At 51.3% G+C, this 21,872-nt stretch overlaps 1 protein-coding gene across 1 annotated transcript in view; it reads right to left on the bottom strand.

The window, feature by feature from the left end:
• The window catches only part of LOC138552337 (zinc finger protein 84-like), a 62,471-nt gene extending 42,127 nt beyond the window's left edge, over nt 1–20,344 (bottom strand). Inside the window, exon 1 of the mRNA XM_069642530.1 lies at nt 20,258–20,344. The gene's annotated coding sequence lies outside the window, so the exon portion shown is untranslated. The remainder of the gene's footprint in view (nt 1–20,257) is intronic.
• Nucleotides 20,345–21,872: the final 1,528 nt, after the last annotated feature.

The following is a 21,872-nucleotide window of genomic DNA, read 5'->3' as shown; positions in this document are numbered from 1 at the left end:
TCCAGCACTAAAAACACTGCAGTGGCTCCCAGTCGAACATCGCATCACCTTCAAAACAATATGCATAACACACAGGGCAATCAGCAGACAAGGAGCTGAATTCCTACAAAAGAAAATAACAATCTACAAGCCAACAAGACTCCTCAGATCAAGCAACAAAATCCACCTGGAACAAAAACCATACCTTAAGAAAAAACTTGGGGGCTCCTCCTTCTCCCACTTAGCCGCAAAAACCTGGAACAACATCCCGAAAGAAATACAACCAAACGGGAAACACAAAGAAAAGGATAACTAAATTTAGGATGACAACGACAACACCAGAACCGACCAGAGAAACTCTTACCACAACAAGAGCGACAATGCTAAATCAAATAGGACACAAACGACACCCACAAGGACAGAAATCAGCATCCCTAGCCATCTCCAGCCAACAACCTCACCCGCCCCATAATTGCTACCAGGTATCATACTTGTATAGAGTCGTGTGAATGTTAGCACTGGCCACACTTGAACTAAGTTGTAGACATTGGCATGGGCATTGACCGTATGGAGTTGTGAATGAAGGCAGGTGTCGCCCCTGGACGTAATTGCAAGCGTTGGCATGTGCCACGTTTCGAAGGGGCTGGGAGCGATAGCCTGCATAAACAACTGAATAAGATGATGAATGCCAACCACCCGCCACATATGGATGGAGTAGCCTTGGCTAGTCAATGCTGCGCACCGACTGGATTGGGAATGCTGTCTGGGACAGATATGAAGGTACGCACAAACGCCTGCCTGCCCCGCATACAGACAGGTGTCACATAGGTGGCCGAGGCCGAACGTGGGTAAGGTTATAAATGTGAGTGGATGCCATGTGTGAAAGGGACTGTGAGGATCGGATGGCCCAGATCAGGACAAAGATGCAGAGATGCCCCTGCACCCTACCTGGAGTGAATACGGAAATTCAACACCTTACTTCCTGACAGCAATGCCAATTAACCAATCCACTAACAATTTAAACCCTCTGCATAGACCTCTCAAACTCTAACCAAACACAACCACAAGCCTACAACACAACAATCCGCACAAACTTCATTATGCTGCAATAACAAAAACCACACATAGACTCGCACAACAGCACACGACGGCTACCGACTGTAAAACACCACAAGCCCAACCAAGTTGCGGCCGCCAACAGCACAGCACAGCACTGCTCTCTGACACCAGCTTATTCCCACTAACTCACCAGCACCCTTCTCTTTTTTTTCAGAGCTGCCAGGGGTCCACTCCGGTGGTGATAGTGCGTGGTACAAATATCCTTTAACATTAACACTGTCTATTCATTAGCAATAAACACAGATAGGACACCTGCCATACTCCTTATGCATATTATCAGACAAAGGCGATCACCCTGGCTCATGGCATAGGAATAAGGGATGCTATCTTTTTTAAATGAAAGAAAGCAGCCAGTGGTCCTCTCTCCCCCTATTCCTATCTGGCTCACGCCTTGATGACCTGTCAGTTGTCCAAGGCTGGTCAGTAAAATGCCAACCAATCAAAACTCCTGATGCTAGGCCACCCAGTAGATATTGTGCCAATAGTCAATCGTATAAATTATGTTTTATCATTGTTATCAATTTAGAGGTGGTCACAGAAGGAGCCATCAGAGGCAATTCCCCTAACCAATCCTCTAACTCCGTAGGTTTTGTATCACTATGTCGTCACTCTGATGTGTTTTTGTAATAAAAAGTATTGTTTTGTATGAGAGCGCTGAGAGCTGCAACCCTTTTGCTTGTCTGCTGTCCCCGCTTTATTTTGAGTGTTAATAAAGCTGGGTTTTGCCTTTTACTTTGCCCATTTCCATCATCGAGTTTATCTGGCTCCTTATCCTCTGCATAATGTTAGGGTTTTCCCAGGCCGACTTAGCATCATGAGTGCTCATCATAGCCACAGTACCTGGCAATAGAGTAGATCAGGCAGAGAAGCTGAATCGGCGAGTCTGGGACCCGCATCTATACAACTCCTTTATAAGCACCAGCAACACTCAAGGTTTCGAAATTGGGATTCAATGGGCAGGAGCTAAAACCAGCTCCTGGGTGTCAGGCTTCATGAAGGAGGCAAGAGCTACCGCAGGGGAACCAGGTGCGAGTACGCCAAGGAGGTAAGAGCTACCGCTGGGGAACTATGTGCGAGTTCACCAAGGAGGCAAGAGCTACCGCTGGGGAATCAGGTGCGAGTTCACCAAGGAGGCAAGAGCTACCGCTTGGGAACCAGGTGCAAGTTCACTGAGGAGGCAAGAGCTACCGCTGGGGAACCAGGTGCAAGTTCACCGAGGAGGCAAGAGCTACCGCTGGGGAACCAGTTGCGAGTTCACCGAGGAGGCAAGAGCTACCGCTGGGGAACCAGGTGCGAGTTCACCGACGAGGCAAGAGCTACCACTGGGGAACCAGGTGCGAGTTCACCAAGGAGGCAAGAGCTACCACTGGGGAACCAGGTGCGAGTTCACCAAGGAGGCAAGAGCTACTGCTGGGGAACCAGGTGCAAGTTCATCAAGGAGGCAAGAACTACCGCAGGGGAACCAGGTACGAGTTCACCAAGGAGGCACGAGCTAGCACTGGGGAACCAGGTGCAAGTTCATCAAGGAGGCAAGAGCTACGGCTGGGGAACCAGGTGCAAGTTCATCAAGGAGGCAAGAGCTACCACTGAAGAACCAGGTGCGAGTATGCCAAGGCGGCAAGAGCTAAGGAGGCAAGAGCTACCGCTGAAGAACCAGGTGCGAGTTCATCAAGGAGGCAAGAGCTACCGCTGGGCAACCAGGTGCAAGTTCACCACGGAGGCAAGAGGCAAGAGCCAAGGAGGCAAGAGCTACCGCTGGGCAACCAGGTGCGAGTTCACCAAGGAGGCAAGAGCTACCGCTGGGGAACCAGGCGCAAGTTCACCAAGGAGGCAAGAGCTACTGCTGAGGAACCAGGTGCGAGTACGCCAAGGAGGCAAGAGCTAATGAGGCAAGAGCTACCGCTGGGGAACCATGTGTGAGTTCATCAAGGAGGCAAGAGCTACCGCTGAGGAACCAGGTGCGAGTTCACCAAGGAGGCAAGAACCGCAGGGGAACCAGGTGCAAGTTCACCAAGGAGGCAAGAGCTACCGCTGGGGAACCAGGTGCGAGTTCATCAAGGAGGCAAGAGCTATCGCTGAGGAACCAGGTGCGAGTTCTCCAAGGAAGCAAGAGCTACTGCAGGGGAACCAGGTGCGAGTTCACCAAGGAGGCAAGAGCTACGGCTGGAGAACCAGGTGCGAGTTCACCAAGGAGGCAAGAGCTACCGCTGGGGAAACAGGTGTAAGTTCACCACGGAGGCAAGAGCTAAGGAGGCAAGAGCTACCGCTGGGGAACCAGGTGCGAGTTCACCAAGGAGGCAAGAGCTACCGCTGGGGAACCAGGCGCAAGTTCACCAAGGAGGCAAGAGCTACGGCTGGAGAACCAGGTGCGAGTTCACCAAGGAGGCAAGAGCTACGGCTGGGGAACCAGGTGCGAGTACGCCAAGGAGGCAAGAGCTAATGAGGCAAGAGCTACCGCTGGGGAACCAGGTGTGAGTTCACCATGGAGGCAAGAGCTACCACTGAGGAACCATGTGCGAGTTCACCAAGGAGGCAAGAGCTACCGCTGGGGAACCAGGTGCGAGTTCACCAATGAGGCAAGAGCTACCGCTGGGGAACCAGGTGTGAATTCATCACGGAGGCTAGAGCTACCGCTGGGGAACCAGGTGTGAGTTCACCAAGGAGGCAAGAGCTACCGCTGGGGAACCAGGAGCGAGTTCACCAATGAGGCAAGAGCTACCGCTGGGGAACCAGGTGCGAGTTCATCAAGGAGCCAAGAGCTACCGCTGGGGAACCAGGTGCTAGCTCACCAAGGAGGCAAGAGCTACCGCTGGGGAACCAGGTGCGAGTTCATCAAGGAGGCAAGAGCTACCGCTGGGGAACCAGGTGCGAGTTCACCAAGGAGGCAAGTGCTACAGCTGGGGAACCAGGTGCGAGTTCACCAATGAGGCAAGAGCTACCGCTGGGGAACCAGGTGCAAGTTCATCAAGGAGCCAAGAGCTACCGCTGGGGAACCAAATGCTAGCTCACCAAGGAGGCAAGAGCTATCGCTGAGGAACCAGGTGTGAGTTCACCAAGGAAGCAAGAGCTACTGCAGGGGAACCAGGTGCGAGTTCACCAGGGAAGCAAGAGCTACCGCTGGGGAAACAGGTGCAAGTTCACCAAGGAGGCAAGAGCTAAGGAGGCAAGAGCTACCGCTGGGGAACCAGGTGCGAGTTCACCAAGGAGGCAAGAGCTACCGCTGGGGAACCAGGCGCAAGTTCACCAAGGAGGCAAGAGCTACGGCTGGAGAACCAGGTGCGAGTTCACCAAGGAGGCAAGAGCTACCGCTGAGGAACCAGGTGCGAGTACGCCAAGGAGGCAAGAGCTAATGAGGCAAGAGCTACCGCTGGGGACCCAGGTGTGAGTTCACCATGGAGGCAAGAGCTACCACTGAGGAACCATGTGCGAGTTCACCAAGGAGGCAAGAGCTACCGCTGGGGAACCAGGTGCGAGTTCACCAATGAGGCAAGAGCTACCGCTGGGGAACCAGGTGCAAGTTCATCAAGGAGGCAAGAGCTACCGCTGGGGAACCAGGTGTGAGTTCACCAAGGAGGCAAGAGCTACCGCTGGGGAACCAGGTGCAAGTTCACCAATGAGGCAAGAGCTACTGCTGGGGAACCAGGTGCGAGTTCATCAAGGAGGCAAGAGCTACCGCTGGGGAACCAGGTGCCAGCTCACCAAGGGAAGCAAGAGCTACCGCTGGGGAACCAGGTGTGAGTTCACCAAGGAGGCAAGAGCTACTGGCAGGGGAACCAGGTGTGAGTTCATCAAGGAGGCAAGAGCTACCGCTGGGGAACCAGGTGCGAGTTCACCAATGAGGCAAGAGCTACCGCTGGGGAACCAGGTGCGAGTTCATCAAGGAGCCAAGAGCTACCGCTGGGGAACCAGGTGCTAGCTCACCAAGGAGGCAAGAGCTACCGCTGGGGAACCAGGTGTGAGTTCACCAAGGAGGCAAGAGCTACTGGCAGGGGAACCAGGTGTGAGTTCATCAAGGAGGCAAGAGCTACCGCTGGGGAACCAGGTGCTAGCTCACCAAGGAGGCAAGAGCTACCGCTGGGGAACCAGGTGTGAGTTCACCAAGGAGGCAAGAGCTACCGGCAGGGGAACCAGGTGCGAGTTCACCAAGGAGGCAGGAGCTACCACTGGGGAACCAGGTGCAAGTTCACCAGGGAGGCAAGAGCTACCGCTGGGGAACCAGGTGCGAGTTCACCAAGGAGGCAAGAGCTACCGCACGGGAATCAGGTGCGAGTTCACCAAGGAGACAGGAGCTACCGCAGGGGAACCAGGTGTGAGTTCATCAAGGAGGCAGGAGCTACCGCTGGGGAACCAGGTGCGAGTTCACCAAGGAGGCAGGAGCTACCACTGGGGAACCAGGTGCAAGTTCACCAGGGAGGCAAGAGCTAAAGTTTGGGAACCAGGTGCAAGTTCACAGAGGAGGCAAGAGCTACCGCTGGGGAACCAGGTACGAGTTCACCGAGGAGGCAAGAGCTACCACTGAGAAACCAGGTGCGAGTTCACCAGGGAGGCAGGAGCTACCGCTGGGGAACCAGGTGCGAGTTCACCAGGGAGGCAAGAGCTACCGCTGAGAAACCAGGTGCGAGTTCTCCAAGTAGGCAAGAGCTACCGCTGGGAAACCAGGTGCGAGTTCACCAGGGAGGCAAGAGCTACCGCTTGGGAACCAGGTGCGAGTTCACCAGGGAGGCAAGAGCTACCGCTGGGGAACCAGGTGTGAGTTCCCATCTCACCATGAATCTAAATTCCACATGAGATTCTCAAGTTAACTTTTTGCACATACGGTTTGATCCATTGCGTTTAAATGTGTACTAGTTGTGTCCTAATTCTTCTATAGTAACATTCTGAAATGCTCAGTTAATGCCACATATGCATGTGTGTAAGGCACAAATTGCATGGTGAGGCAAAAACTGTTCCTGGTAGCTGTTGCTTTCGAGCTAATCAGGCTCTCCTGTGGCCAAAAGCAGGAGCTGATAGCTCCCAGCTCCCCTCAACACTATACGCCAATGCAAAACCTGGTAGGAAAACACCCAGATAATTCTATAGAATCTATGTGATCACTGTGCCGCTCGTAACTGTGCCAACAAAAATGTTGACGCAAATTAGGGTGCAGTGATCAGATAGATCACTTTGCCCGTGCCTGGCCTGCATTCCCCTACCCGACCACCCCACTTATCTTTACGGCGGCACGTCTGTGGGCACTGTCTACACCCCGCTATCTCTACGGCGTCAGTTCCTCCGACTTATGTGGGTCAGACCTGATGCCGTAGGGTGCTTATTTAAAAATTACTTTCTTGTCCCCCGCTTACCACAATGGCAAGCCACAACTTCTGTTGCTGCGCCCAAGGAGAGCGGGGGACACCCCAACTCCCCCTGCCCTGCTTGGGCGCAGTAATGGGACTCAGTATTTTGTGCACCCCCAAAGTCACAGTAACTGCCCGCGCACATTACTGAGGGTGACATTTTTGTACATTTCAATTCTATAGACTTATAAAGAAGGAAGTCAAAGAAAACCAGGGGGAGGGAGTCATCCCCTCTGGTTACTGTGGACACTGGAAGTGACCAGGGGAGGGTGTCATCCCCTCTAGTAACTGTGGACACCGGAAGAGACCAGGGGAGGGAGTCATCTCCTCTGGTTACTGTGGACACTGGAAGCGACCAGGGAAGGGAGTCATCCCCTCTGGTGGTTGTTGTGAATCACAGGGAAGAGACCAGGGGGGGGGTCATCCCCTCTGGTTACTGTGGACACTGGAAGCGACCAGGGAAGGGAGTCATCCCCTCTGGTGGTTGTTGTGAATCACAGGGAAGAGACCAGGGGAGGGAGTCAGCCCCTCTGGTGGTTGTTGTGAATCACAGGGAAGAGACCAGGGGAGGGGGTCGTCCCCTCTGGTTACTGTGGGCACTGGAAGCGACGAGGGGAGGGAGTCATCTCCTCTGGTTACTGTGGACACTGGAAGAGACCAGGGGAGGGAGCCATCCCCTCTGGTTACTGTGGACACTGGAAGCGACCAGGGGAGGGAGTCATCTCCTCTGGTTGTTGTTGTGAATCACAGGAAAGAGACCAGGGGAGTGAGTCTTCCCCTCTGGTTACTGTGGGCACTGGAAGAGACCAGGGGAGGGAGTCAGCCCCTCTGGTTTTTGTTGTGAATCAAGGAGAAGAGACCAGAGGAGGGAGTCATCCCCTCTGGTGTTTGTTGTGAATCAAGGAGAAGAGACCAGGGGGAGGGAGTCATCCCCTCTGATTTTTGTTGTGAATCAAGGAGAAGAGACCGGAGGAGGGAGTCATCCACTCTGGTGGTTGTTGTGAATCACAGGGAAGAGACCAGGGGAGGGAGTCCACACCTCCGGTTACTGTGGGCAGTGGAAGCAGCCAGGGGAGGGAGTCATCCCCTCTGGTGATTGTTAACACTGAAAGATACCAGGGGAGGGAGTCATCCCCTCTGGTTACTGTGAACACTGGAAGAGACCAGGGGAGGGAGTCATCCCCTCTGGTGATTGTTAACACTGAAGGAAAGCTGCAGAAGAGAAGCCTTTTCCTGAGGTACCCAGAACAGCCAAAACCTGCTGTCCAGAAGGAGGGAGTCTTCCTTCTGGTCCTCATAGGGTCATTGTCTGTAGTTGCTACAAGTGTAAGGGACAGAGTTAGTAGGTATGACACAACGGTGGACTTGTACGATTTGTTGGACATTCTGTCATTCCCTTACTTTAAACGCCTCTTGGAGTTTTCCCATTTCTTTTGGAGGTAATAAAAGTCAGTAACCAAAACTATACCACCTTCTATCGGTCCATTACTTCTGCACTCTTACACCACCTCCTTCTCAACCCCAGAAAAAATGAAATCATGATCTGCGTGAAGACGGCTCTCTTCCCCAAACCTACCCTGTGAACATCCTGCCTAGGCCCTCCCCATGCAGCATCCAACTCAGTAAAGAACCTGGGATGCACCATGGATGCGATCTGACACTCTCACACCATATTATCTATTTGTCTAAATCTTGCTACCGACACCCCTGCATTCTCAGATGCACCACCCTTACCTCTCCCACCCTCACAGAGTCACTGCAATCATGGCCTTCGTCCTCTCCTGTTTAGGCTATGCCAATTCGCTTTACCTTGGCATCCCCGCATATTAACGCAGAAAGCTCCAAAACTCAGCAGCTGGGCTCCTTCAGGCCCTTGGCAACAGAGAGCACATCACAGCTCCCCTCCGTGTCCTCTGCTGACTCCGTCAGGAGATGGGCCACTTTCAAAGCCATGTGCATCACTCACTGTACCCTTCATAAAACAGGCCCATAATACCAACCCAACAGAAACCTGCGATTATCCCTTCAAATGGACAAGAATAGGGAGATCCTCCTTCTTCGACCAGGCCCCTCAATCTGGAACACTATCCCCATTAGCGTGCAAACGCATAGAGGATCACCTCACCTTCCAGAGGTCCGCAAGACCTGGCCCCTCCCTCGATGAACATATGCCACACTTCAGGTTATTTAAAGACCCCTCAGGTGGACCGGGGCAGCAATGCACCCGTCATGAAATGTACTGAGGGACAGAAAGAATAAACTCCAGCAGACCACAGGACATAATCTACGCCACATCTACGAAACCAGGAGTCCAGCTGGAACACATGGGTACGTATTGCACTCCATGCTTAAAGAAGATAGCCGATAGCAAGGCTACACACCCACACGCATCAGCTATCATACACTATTTTAGGACACATCGCACAACACGCCGGCCATAAAAATGCAGCTATCGCACAAAACACAAATGTGGTCTAGCTCAACACATAATGAGTCTCCTGCACTTGCAAACTCTGAAGACTACCTCACAGCACCCATCCACATGTTCGATATGGGTTCCTAGCAGGGACTTGGCCACACCTACCCACCTTCGTATTGGCTAAAATGCACACATGCATTCTAAACTCCTCTGATGAATTTCTCATGCCTTGGACATCGGTCCCCAGAGGGCGTTCACCTACAGAGCTTTGAGGCCATACCAATGGAAAAAGGCGCTATAAAAACTACAAACTACATTACTGCTGAGCATCCCAGCAGACATACTGCTGAATGGGAAGTGGCCTGAGGCAAGTGGGAAGTTCAATGCCAGCCACCTTTAAATACTCAATTCCCTCAAAATCACCATTAAGGAAGCGCAATCCAACCCCATAACACACGAAAACCATGTCAGTAGGAAAAGCAAAGTGCTCGAAATGTGGCCATGCAATCCATAGTTCACAGGGCAGGAGCACAATGCGCTTGTGGAGCAAGTGCTGGCCCATGCAGAGGAGCTGTACAGGTAAAGAAAAAACGTAAGACGTCCCAACAGCGTAAGAACATCATTTGGGCAGAAATCCAGGACAATGTGGCGGTCATAGGACAAGTCCCATGGGACTGTGAGGACATGCGCAAAAGGCGGAATAACCTGAAAGCCTGGGTCCGCACCACTATCCACTAACCACTTTCGGGAGACAGCAGCCACTGCAGGAGGAACTGCTGCCCCACTGCAGCCGGTGCCCTGGGTGGAGACAGTGTGAGGCATCCTCCACATGTCGGTCCAGGGGGGCATGCAAATGGCAGAGGTTGCAGCCAGGAGGACCCCAGTGGGTGCATGAGTGAGTTGTGGGCCCATTGCATACCACCACCTCCAACACATACGTTCAGTCATGCAGCAGAGATGTGACCAGACATTGCAGAAGCAATCAATGTCACACCTCAGGCCAGTACATCAGGAGCAATGCCAGGTGAGAACCCCCTAAAACACTCCCCATGGAGAAGGGGCCCCGATGTAGGACACACACAACTATCATGGAGCAGCAAGTATCATGTTACATCCCCACCACCTCTTACCAGCATGCCATGCACCCATGTACAGACACACTAGCCAAATGGCTGCCACACGTGTAACATATGGCACTAAATCAACACCACTAGATATCCGGCTCAAGCCGACATGAAGTGCAACAGACCAGCAGCAGGAAGGCCTCCACAGAGAGTGTGTCCCACCTAATGTCGCACTTACACCATCATGGCTAGCAGGGCCCCCTCATCTGACAGTAGAACAGGACACGCAAGCAACATTGGGCCTGCCCCACATGGGCACCCATTACCTTGCACAACCGTTCAGCACCTGACGCCACAGTCCAGGCCGGCACCCTGGGACCCCATAGTACCTAGAACACTACATGAGAGCACGCTTTCCTGTGTCCCAACAGGCACACAAGACACCAAGGACCCCATTAAAGGACGCAGATTATCCGGCACCCTGGAAGTGGCAAAAGAGGTCCAGGAAGAGAAGTGCCCAGAAGACCCCAAAACACCCCTGCCAAAAGATATTGCTGCTTGCACCTGCCGCGGTCATGGCACCAAGTCCGGTCATGACGGAGACTGCTGGACAATCCACCAACCAGCGGTAGGACATCCCAATAACCCACCCACCCACCCAGATGCTAATGGCATGCTTGCACAGAACTGTGATCGATCAATTGTGCATCCCCTCATCAATATCTTTGTTTATTTATGCAGGCACAGGACCAGGCAACTGCACCCGCTGACACAGCAGTACCTGACTCTGCCCCCACTGGCTGTCCCCAGATTCATCCCCCCTGATCAGCACCTCACCCATGCACTCTACACCCTCCCCCTTGTCATCTTGCCTTGCCCCTCATTGGCAACACTACAAGCACACAGATTCCCCACCTGAGTATGGCTAGGTACAAGTATGCCAGGCACCTGGCATTGAGGGAAGGCGATCCCATCCACCTCTAGGCTAGTGCAAGAACACGCTGCCAAGTCGTGTAGCACTCAACATTCTTAGCACATTGTCTATGGCTCACCCACAAGCTCGTACTCCCCAGCACTTACCTCCTCTTCCCCTCTCCTTTCTGCACTTGCACGTTCTGAATACTCACAAGGCATAGTAGGTTCGTCCCTCTCCCCCCCTCTGCTCTTAAATATTGTGTTGTGATGTATTTCCCACCTTTGCTCCCTCCCTGCCATGTGGGCGCTTTGAAATAGTATTTACTTGTATAAGCGCCTAACAAGCAAACAATAAATAACTAAATACACCCTCAATGCCACCTGGAGGTCTCACTCAGAATGAGAAGCGCCAGGGGGCAGTGTAGCAGAGAGCCCAGGAGTAATTCAGGCACTCACAGGCTATGCGTGATGTGATGCCTCCAGGCATGTGGCCAAGGCCCTGGACTCTCTGTGTCGCTGTGCAGCTAATGCCACTGCCAGCAACACCCTCATGAGCCAAAGGGTATGTGAGTTGACTGGGCATATGTCTGACACACATGAGACCATGTCCCTCACCGTGCAACACCTTTGGGGCAGTCAGGGATCTGTCACAAGCACACCGCCAAGGCGCTCATAGCGCTGCACCAGTCGTGCAACTGCACCAATAAAGAACAGGGACAAGAGGAGGAAGTGGGCACATTGATAAGACAACTGGAGACCACTGGAGATGGGGGCAGGAGTTCGTGTGTGCTTCTGTTTGGCATCATCATCAGATGCCATACTTATCGAAGGGCCAGGTATGCTGTTCTCGTTCTCACAAACCCTTCTCACGTGGCCAGGGCAGAGCGTCCAGTCCCCCGGGGCGGGGGGTGCAACGTAGGAGGATCACAATCTGAGGAGTAACCCTTACGGGACGAGGGACGACACCACAGGAGAGACACAGTATACCCCGACCACTGTCCTACCTCCCTCGCGATCTCTTACCCTGTGCAGGGGCCCATAGTCCCTTACACTTCCATGTACGGCAGAGCCAATTACCTCCTTAATAAGTACTGGGAAGAGGAAGAGTAGGGACTACCCATGTGAATTCCACTACAACACTGAGACGAGGAAGAACATCTATGACCCAGTAAACCAGCGGTATTCAAACTGTGGGGCGCGGCCCCGCAGGTGGCCGCGGCCGCCTCCCTGAAGGGCCGTGAGAGGCCAGCAGGAAATCTAAAAAATAAAAAATAAATAAAAAAAGAAATGACACGGGCAGATGGCAGAGGCGGCTCCCATGGTCGAGCAGAATCATGAAACTATCTCAGACACCAATTAAAAAGTGGCTAGCAGTTGTAAATGGATATTCATTCCTTTAGTCACAGACTGTTTGAATAGTACCCAATGGGGTGCTTTGTGTTAAAATGTAAGTAAATTGTGATATTTAAAGAATATTTATTCAGCAGCAATGGTCAAAATCTGCATAGTGAAGTAACTCATCAAACTGGCTCACATTTGCCAAAAAGGTGGCCCATTTTAAATGGCCACACTAGCATTTTGCATTTTTGATACATGCATTGCCCTATAGGCCAGCCCGAGCTTGGCGGCTCATCCATAATGGCGAGGGGGTCCCCACCCAGTGGCCCCCTCACCCATTATGGAGGAGCCAAGGAGCCAGCCCAGTGAAACAATGACCACTTCCTCAGCTGCTTTTTCCAGCTGAGGGAGTGCTCCTGGGCTGCCCGAACTGTCAAAGGGAAACACTATTTCCCCTTTGACAGTTCTGTTCAGTGCCCCAGCCGCACATGCTCACTGAGCCATGCAAGGCTGGGGCGTTTTGCTTCGCCAGCATTGCATAGCAGGTCCTTGCAGAAGGTACGTTAAAGTTAATTTCTTTTTATTTAAACATGTGTATGGATGCGTGTTCGCTTGTGTTACGAGTGAGTGTAGGGTGATGGATGCTTGTGTGAATGATAGAGTGACTGCTGTATGAATGTGTATGTGTTAGTGTTCGTTTTGTTTTGTTTTGGTCCGTTGAGCTGATTTTGGCAAGTGGTGGATAGAGGGGGGAAGGAGGGTTGTACAACAAAGGCATTTTAAAAATGCCTAAATGCCTTTGTTGTACAATCCCCCTACCCACCTGACAAAATCAGCTCTCCTTCCGAGGCGCTGTGGAGCCCACGGAACAGGGATGGTATTTTTTTACTGGATTTCTATCATAGATGTCCAGTAAAAAATGTCATGCCTGCCACCTGGGCCCCCCAGCTCCAATTGCAAACTGTTTGGCTATTTACCCATTTCTTTTTATAAAGTATACTCTACAATGCATAATTTTAAGTCATTAGTTTAAAAAGAAATCACAGGGGAAAATCTCCCAAAGCCCCCTTGATTGGTTCAGACTCCCTCACTGCGCTCGGTCGCTTAGGCATTTTTGGGGGAAATACGTATGCCCCTCCACTTCAAAAATTCACCAGCCGCCACTGGCCCTCGGACTGTGTTGGGAACGGGATGGGTGGAGCCCAGGGACTGTGTTGGGAGCAGGATGGGCGGGAACCATGGGATAGTGGTGGGAGCAGGGTGGGGAAAGCCCATGGTGTGTGATGGGGTGGGGAGAGCCCAGGGTCTGGGTAGGAGTGGGATGAGGGAGCCCAGCGACTGTGATGGGAGCAGGTGGGGGAGGCCATGGACTATCCTGGGAGTAGGGTGTGGTGACAGCACGCAATAGTGGTGACAGTCCGGAAGGATAGCTCAGCGGCAACGGGCTCACCTTGGAAGCCAGACGACATGAAGCAACACAGGTTCGATCCCCGGGTCCGTGCTTAGAAACCTCTGGGTATTACGTGTGTTATAAATAACCTATCATATCATATCATACATACTGTCAATTTGGCATTTTTGGGGGGTCCCGGCGTGCCCAAATTTTGCTCTGGGAGGCCCCGGCCAAAAGAGTTTGAAGACCACTGCAGTAAACAGTGATCATAAATGCACTGTTACAAGGAGGATGCGCAGAGTGCTGTGGAGCAACTTGGTCAGGAGCCATGAACACCTAAAGTAGCTGGATGGACATTTTCTCAATCAAGGTCTACCCGTGGAGGGAGCCATTAGATGCAACATTATCTGTATGGGATGCACCACATCGGACATCTCCCCTTGGGGGGCGCCCACTAGTGACAACATTAATGAGATGTGATAAGTCTCAGTCAAGGTCTCCCTTGGGAGGAGACATAAGCTAGATGGGTTTCTTCCCAGCCGAGGTCTCTCCTTGACATCCGAGGTCTCTCCTTGATCAGAAGCCATTATCTAGATGGGATTCTTCTCAGCCGAGGTCTCCCCTTGGTCAGGAGCCATTATCTAGATGGGAATCTTCTCAGCCGAGGTCTCTCCTTGGTCAGGAGCCATTATCTATATGGGCTTCTTCTTAGCCGAGGTCTCTCCTTGGTCAGGAGCCATTATCTAGATGGGAATCTTCTCAGCCGAGGTCTTTCCTTGGTCAGGATCCATTATCTAGATGGGATTCTTCTCAGCCGACGTCTCTCCTTGGTCAGGAGCCATTATCTATATGGGATTCTTCTCAGCCGATGTCTCTCCTTGGTCAGGAGCCATTATCTATATGGGCTTCTTCTCAGCCGAGGTCTCTCCTTGGTCAGGAGCCATTATCTAGTTGGGAATCTTCTCAGCCAAGGTCTCTCCTTGGTCAGGAGACATTATCTAGATGGGAGTCTTATCGGTTGAGGTCTCCCCTTGGTCTGGAGCGATTATCTATTTGGGATTCTTCTCAGCCGACGTCTCTCCTTGGTCAGGAGCCATTATCTAGATGGGAATCTTCTCAGCCGAGGTCTCCCCTTGGTCTGGAGCCATTATCTAGATGGGATTCTTCTCAGCCGAGGTCTCCACTTGGTCAGGAGCCATTATCTAGATGGGATTCTTCTCAGCCGAGGTCGCTCCTTGGTCAGGAGCCATTATCTACATGGGATTCTTCTCAGCCGAGGTCTCCCCTTGGTCAGGGGCCATTAGCTAGATGGGAATCTTCTCAGCCGAGGTCTCCCCTTGGTCTGGGGCCATTATCTAGATGGGATTCTTCTCAGCCGAGGTCTCCACTTGGTCAGGAGCCATTATCTAGATGGGATTCTTCTCAGCCGAGGTCTCTCCTTGGTCAGGAGCCATTATCTACATGGGATTCTTCTCAGCCGAGGTCTCCCCTTGGTCAGGAGCCATTAGCTAGATGGGAGTCTTCTGAGGTCTCCTCTTTCATTAGCAGCAACATTATCTTCTATATGGGATTCTTCACATTCGAGCTCTCCCCTTGAGTGGAGCCATCAGCTAGATGGGTACTCCACATTTGAGGTCGCCCCTTGGGAGGGCAGGGGGCATTAGCAGCAACATTAATGAGTTGCAATACTTTCCAGTTGAGGTTTTACGTTTCTAATTGTGGATGGCCACTAGAGTAATAAGGTCCATCTTCTCCAGTTGTGCAACTGGTACAGCTCCCTGCTGAAGCATTTTTATTCCCACTCTTGCCTAGAACAGATTGCACAACCTATAACAATGCCACAAAGGCTCTCTTAACCCAAGCAATCTTATTTAAAGTAGTTTCGTACTTTAAATGCAGTTTACAAATCAGGACTAAAACAATGTTCTACAGCAGACTTATTTACCAGGTTTTATTTAAGGTGTACTGTTGTCGGACGAATTTCTGATGGTTTAATTTCAATTGGCCATTTTATAATGATGTTTTATTACGTATGTATTTTATTTCAACTGTGTGGTTTTTATGGTATCCTTTATACCAAAATAATGTGAACTGAAGAGAACACAAAATATTAGTCGCAGGCTCCGGGAAGTGGGTCCTGGCATCTATAGCAGGGCTAGTTGGATCTTGGCATTGGGAAGCAGGGCTAGTTGGGTCCTAGCATCTAGAAGCAGGGCTAGTCTGGTCCTGGCATTGGGAAGCAGGGCTAGTTGGGTCCTAGCATCTAGATGCAGAGCTAGGTGGGTCTTGGCATCTAGAAGCAGGGGTAGTCTGGTCCTGGCATTGAGAAGCAGGGCTAGTTGAGTCTTGGCATCTAGAATCAGGGCTAGTTTGGTCTTGGCATTGGGAAGCAGGGCTAGTTGGGTTTGGCATTGAGAAGCAGTGCAGGACAGACATTAGACAAAATAAATCAATTGGCATTTGTCCATGGAATACCCCATAGTGCATCTGTGTGATAAGGCAGGAAGTGGTATCTTAAAGCTACCTTAGAGATGGGACGTTCTGAGAAGGTTAGCAGCGATGTGATTAGAGCAAGGAACGGGAGCAGCCAACATTGATAACGGACAGGCAGGAGTTTGCTTCCTAAAGTGAGATCATACATATTCCCATGAACTGTACCAGTCTTCAAGGCCGAGTGACGTAGAAGTGATACATGTCGGCAAAGATATATCAAAGACTGTGAGTTGTACATTGGGAGACAACCACAAAAGCCGGGTGCAGGAGCGGCAGCCACAGGAAAGGGGTCAGAATTCAATACAATTTTCAGGACACCCAAAGAAGCTGGGCGCAGGAGCTGGATCCACAGCAAAGGGGACAGAATTCAATCAAATATACAGGACACCCATAGAAGCTGGGCGCAGGAGCTGGATCCACAGCAAAGGGGACAGAATTCAATCACATGTTCAAGGCACCCACAGAAGCTGGGCACAGGAGCTACATTCACAGGAAAGGAGTCAGAATTCAATCAAATGTTCAGGACACGCACAGAAGCTGGGCACAGGAGCTACATTCACAGTAAGGGGGTCAGAATTCAATCAAATATTCAGGACACCCACAGAAGCTTGGTACAAGAGCAGCATTCATGGGAAAGGGTCAGAATTCAATCACATGTTCAGGGCACCCACAGAAGCTGAGCGCAGGAGCCGCATTCACAGGAAAGGGGTCAGAATTCAATACAATTTTCAGGACACCCAAAGAAGCTGGGCGCAGGAGCTGGATCCACAGCAAAGGGGACAGAATTCAATCACATGTTCAAGGCACCCACAGAAGCTGGGCACAGGAGCTACATTCACAGGAAAGGAGTCAGAATTCAATCAAATATACAGAACACCCATAGAAGCTGGGCGCAGGAGCCGCATTCACAGGAAAGGGGTCAGAATTCTCTTGCTATTGGAGGAAATCAAGCAAGTTTGCGATCAAGAGACTTAAGAACATTATTGTCCCTTTATCCTTTCAACCATGCTAAAATGGAATCTATAGAGGGGGGCGCTGGGTAGACCCATGTGACAATTACACTCGTTTAAAAGCTTTCACTGAAGACAATATGAAAAGAAATGTAGTTAAAGTTACATTTACCAATAAGAAGAAAGTTCATGGAGAAAGTCCACCGTTGCTACCTGTGCTGGACCAGCTGTATGAGGAATGATGCAGTGTTACTACCAGTGCCTTGCATGAGGGAAGCGTGTAAAGCAAGAAAAGGAAGAGCTCTCAAGTCTAGAAACCCGGCCAGCGCGCCCCATAGGAACACAGCAAGAAAAGCTCTCATGTCTAGAAACCCGGCCAGCGCGCCCTATAGGAACACCGCAAGAAAAGGAAGAGCTCTCACGTCTAGAAACCCGGCCAGCGCGCCCCATAGGAACACCGCAAGAAAAGGAAGAGCTCTCAAGTCTAGAAACCCGGCCAGCGCGCCCCATAGGAACACAGCAAGAAAAGGAAGAGCTCTCATGTCTAGAAACCCGGCCAGCGCGCCCTATAGGAACACCGCAAGAAAAGGAAGAGCTCTCACGTCTAGAAACCCGGCCAACGCGCCCTATAGGGACAGAGATCTTCCACTCTTAAGTTGTATGAATGTCGGCAAAGTTTGGAGCCTGGCACAGTAGGAAATATCTCCCGGCTCTAAACTGAGCGATTCCCGGGATCTTGCAGTTTCTTCGTGATGGGGTTCTGAAAGGTCTGGCTATGTCCTCCTTAAGGGCACGATGGGCAACAACAAAAGCCTTCAGCAACATTGGCCCCAACCTCCAAAGAGAAAAGCTGATGACTAAGCTTGCAGGATCATTGGCCCCATACTCCAGAGAGAGAAGCTGGTGACTAAGCTTTCAGGAACATTGGTACCATACTCCAGAGAGAGAAGCTGGTGACTAAGCTTTCAGGAACATTGGTACCATACTCCAGAGAGAAGGGGGTGACTAAGCTTTCAGGAACATTGGTTCCATACTCCAGAGAGAGAAGCTGGCGACTAAGCTTTCAGGAACATTGGTTCCATACTCCAGAGAGAGAAGCTGGCGACTAAGCTTTCAGGAACATTGGTCCCATACTCCAGAGAGAAGCTGGCGACTAAGCTTTCAGGAAAATTGGTCCCATCCTCCAGAGAGAGAAGCTGGTGACCAAGCTTTCAGGAACATTGGTCCCATACTCCAGAGAGAGAAGCTGATGACTAAGCTTGCAGGAACATTGGTCCCATACTCCAGAGAGAAGGTGGCGACTAAGCTTTCAGGAACATTGGTCCCATACTCCAGAGAGATAAGCTGGTGACTAAGCTTTCAGGAACATTGGTCCCATACTCCAGGGAGAGAAGCTGGTGATTAAGGGTTCAGGAACATTGGTCCCATACTGCAGAGAGAGAAGCTGGCGCCTAAGCTTTCGGGATCATTGGTCCCATACTCCAGAGAGAGAAGCTGGCAACTAAACTTTCGGGAACATTGGACCCATACTCCAGAGAGAGAAGCTGGCGGCTAAGCTTTCAGGAACATTATTCCCATACTCCAGAGAGAGAAGCTCACGGCTAAGCTTTCAGGAACATTGGTCCCATACTCCAAAGAGAGAAGCTGACGGCTAAGCTTTCAGGAACATTGGTTTCACACTCCAGAGAGAGAAGCTGGCGACGAAGCCTTCAGGAACATTGGCCCCATACTCCAGAGAGAGAAGGTGGTGACTAAGTTGTCAGGAACATTGGTCCCATACTCCAGAGAGAGAAGCTGGTGACTAAGCTGTCAGGAACTTTGGTCCTATACTCGAGAGAGAAGCTGGCGACTAAACTTTCAGGAACATTGGTCCCATACTCCAGAGAGAAAAGCTGGCGACTAAGCTTTCAGGGCCATACTCCAGGGAGAGAAGCTGGTGATTAAGGGTTCAGGAACATTGGTCCCATACCCCAGACAGAAAAGCGGGAGACTAAGCTGCTACAGGACGTAGCAGTCGCTAGCCCTGTGCTGGGCGACTGTCCTTGAAATCTGCCGTTCTTTCTTGACATGATGGAGAAGGGCCTCTTTGAACCTATCAGTTCTATTGATTTAGTATTGTTGAGCCTTAAAACGACCTGATTGGTGACACTGTGGCCAGAAGGTTGGGGGAGATTGGCGTTCTTCCATTTCTTAAAGTCTGTAATGGGTCACTCATTTTCAGGTGTGACCCTATCTTCATCCCTAACGTGCCCTCTAGGTTTTACAGATCCCAGACGCTAGTGTTGTCTGCTTTCATTCTGGATCCTGTCTCCCGTGAAGAGTCTGCCTGGCACCGTCTGGATGTGAAAAGGACGTATGGAATGCCTGAACTGCACAGAGTCTCTCAGAAAAACAGACACTTGGTTAGTGACGTTTAGAGCAGGGTGACACTGGTAAAAAGACCCCCACAGCAATTCATCAGATCAGAACGACCATCCTGCTGGCTATGGAGTCAGCAGAGCAGGATCCTAGCTAGGGACTCTATTCATGGCAAATCCACAAGGGGAGTGGCTCTTTGGAGGGCCCACGTGGGGGTCAGGACATCTGTAGGGGTCTCACATGGGCTAGCCCTAATATGTGTATTCACTACTACAAACTAAATGTGGATGGATGCAGATGAACTTCCTTGAGTGTTGGAGTGTTGCATTCGGGGGGATCTATGAATTTAGTATTACGGTTCTGCGACGTTCAATAAAGTGATGGTGGGTGGCTATGCATTATAATTGAGTGTTTGAGTGCTTGATTCCAGGCCCCTTCCTATCAGGTTGACTTTGGTATTGATGATATGTTATTCATAACGCGCTTAATACGCAGAGGTTTCTAAGCACGGGCCCAGGGATTGAACCTGTCGCTCCGTGTTGTCTTGTTTCCAAGGAGAGCACGTTGCCACTGAGCTATCCTCCCGAGACAGTGGTCAAAGGTAAGTCCTGGGACGATGAAGAGGCAATTGTGTTTGGCTTACATGCGTAATCTTCATAGCTTCTAGTCTCTCCCTGATGGAAGGGGGGGTGGGTATAATTTGAATGTATAATCCAACACTATCAGTGCACAATAAAAGAAGAGCTTGGAAGAACGATCTCAAGTACAGGGACGAGAAAGAACAGGAATAATGAAGATTAGCGAAAGAAACCGGATCATGAAGCTTCGAGCAGAGACGAATGCGCACGTAGCAAGGTGGGTGATGGGGGTATAAGGGTAATAAGAGTGCTTACCTGCTGCTGTGTGTGACCTCAGAAGGAGGCGCGCTCCCGATCCAGTCCTCACGGTCACGAGCCTGGTCCCGCGCGGGACGCAGTGCGGCTGCGCGGCAACCTCTGACCCGGACCGGAAATGAAACGAAAAAGCGCTTCCGGTTCAACGGTGCGATTCTCTCGTGTGTGGCGGCTTCCTGAGCACGGCACAGACCCTGGCTGTGCACTGGTGTAATGTCACGCCATGTCACGCTTCTGGGGCTCCTGAAGGGTTAATGGCGCGCAGCTTCTCGTACCCGACCCCCAGGCTGTGCCTCTCTGTGGCCCTGTCCTTTATCCTCGTGGCAGGGGCCAGTGGGCCCTTCAATATGCCTGTTGCAGTATTAATAAAGGCAGGAAAGGGTGTCTGTGCAGTGAACCTTCTCACAGCTGCAGACATCCCATAATGACCACGTGCTGTGAAGCAGTGTCTGTACAGTGAACCTTCTCACAGCTGCAGACATCCCATAATGACCACGTGGTGTGAAGCAGTGTCTGTACAGTGAACCTTCTCACAGCTGCAGACATCCCATAATGACCACGTGCTGTGAAGCAGTGTCTGTACAGTGAACCTTCTCACAGCTGCAGACATCCCATAATGACCACGTGCTGTGAAGCTGTGTCTGTACAGTGAACCTCTGCACAGCTGCAGACATCCCATAATGACCACGTGCTGTGAAGCTGTGTCTGTACAGTGAACCTCGTCACAGCTACAGACATCCCATAATGAGCATGTGCTGTGAAGCTGTGTCTGTACAGTGAACCTCTACACAGCTGCAGACATCCCATAATGAGCATGTGGTGTGAAGCAGTGTCTGTACAGTGAACCTCTTCACAGCTGCAGACATCCCACAATGAGCATGTGGTGTGATGCAGTGTCTGTACAGTGAACCTCTTCACAGCTGCAGACATCCCACAATTAGCATGTGCTGTGAAGCAGCGTCTGTACAGTGAACCTCTTTAGAGCTGCAGACATCCCACAATGAGCATGTGCTGTGAAGCGGCGTCTGTACAGTGAACCTCTTCACAGCTGCAGACATCCCACAATGAGCATGTGCTGTGAAGCGGTGTCTGTACAGTGAACCTCTTCAGAGCTGCAGACATCCCACAATGAGCATGTTCTGTGAAGCAGTGTCTGTACAGTGAACCTCTTCACAGCTGCAGACATCACACAATGAGCATCTGCTGTGAAGGGGTGTCTGTACAGTGAGCCTCTTCACAGGTGCAGCCATCACACACTGAGCATGTGCTGTGAAGCGGTGTCTGTACAGTGAACCTCCTCACAGCTGCAGACATCACACAATGAGCATGTGGTGTGATGCAGTGTCTGTACAGTGAACCTCCTCACAGCTGGAGGCATCCCACAATGAGCATGTGCTGTGAAGCAGTGTCTGTACAGTGAACCTCTTCACAGCTGCAGACATCACACAATGAGCATGTGGTGTGATGCAGTGTCTGTACAGTGAACCGCTTCACAGCTGCAGACATCACACAATGAGCATGTGGTGTGATGCAGTCTCTGTACAGTGAACCTCTTCACAGCTGCAGACATCCCACAATGAGCATCTGCTGTGAAGCAGTGTCTGTACAGTGAACC

The sequence above is a fragment of the Ambystoma mexicanum genome, chromosome 1q, assembly GCF_040938575.1.
Source record: "Ambystoma mexicanum isolate Mex_15411 chromosome 1q, UKY_AmexF1_1, whole genome shotgun sequence".
NCBI lineage: Eukaryota > Metazoa > Chordata > Amphibia > Caudata > Ambystomatidae > Ambystoma > Ambystoma mexicanum.
Note: the sequence above shows the minus strand (reverse complement) of the source record. Positions and strands in the feature narration are given on the sequence as shown.